Source organism: Populus euphratica, unplaced genomic scaffold, assembly GCF_000495115.2.
Source record: "Populus euphratica unplaced genomic scaffold, PopEup_1.0 scaffold6.1, whole genome shotgun sequence".
Lineage (NCBI taxonomy): Eukaryota > Viridiplantae > Streptophyta > Magnoliopsida > Malpighiales > Salicaceae > Populus > Populus euphratica.
In genome coordinates, this window is record NW_011499849.1 from 302,120 (window position 1) to 302,857 (window position 738).

The window sequence follows — 738 nt, forward strand, 5'->3', positions numbered from 1 at the left end:
ATCTAATAAATCAAAAAACAACTCGAAACATCAAATTAAACAAAATAGATTTTCCCATTCTTGACTTAGATTTGTTTTTCTTGATAACATTAAGATTCAAAATAAACAATATAAGAATTTTCTCATTAAATGAAATATCTTAACACCAATTTCAGCGATTTAAGTAACGAGAATAAATGTCGAATGTGATTTTTTTTTATATTAAAATTTAATTGTGTTTTTTTTCTCTCATGAAAAGAATTGAAAAATAAAAAGAATAAAATATGATATCAAAATTAATTTTTTTAATAACAAAGGATATCAATCACTTGTAAATAAATAAAATAGAGGATCAAAATACATTTTCCGTATGAAATTTAAAGTCATCATTTATTTTACTTTTTCCTTTTCACTTTCGGTGGATTGCAATAACGAATTGGTTATCGAGAGCATAATGATCTTTCCACATGTCACTTTGTCATTTTAAAATTGATTAGGGTAATTTTTCATGTTTTTGAAGCACATCCAAAATAATTTAATTACCCTGTAAAAAAATGATTACTAAACGTCAAATTCGTGGCTTTAAAGATAAAAATGATGTGAAGTAAGTACATCCCGTCAAACTGAAAATCACGCCATTCCAATTAGCGGTAGAATTCGACCAAGAGAGAACCATATCATGAAGCAGTTTTAACAGTGACGAACATGGAATCTGAGCATTATGAAGAACCGTAAAGAAAGGAGGGAAGGTCCACTTCA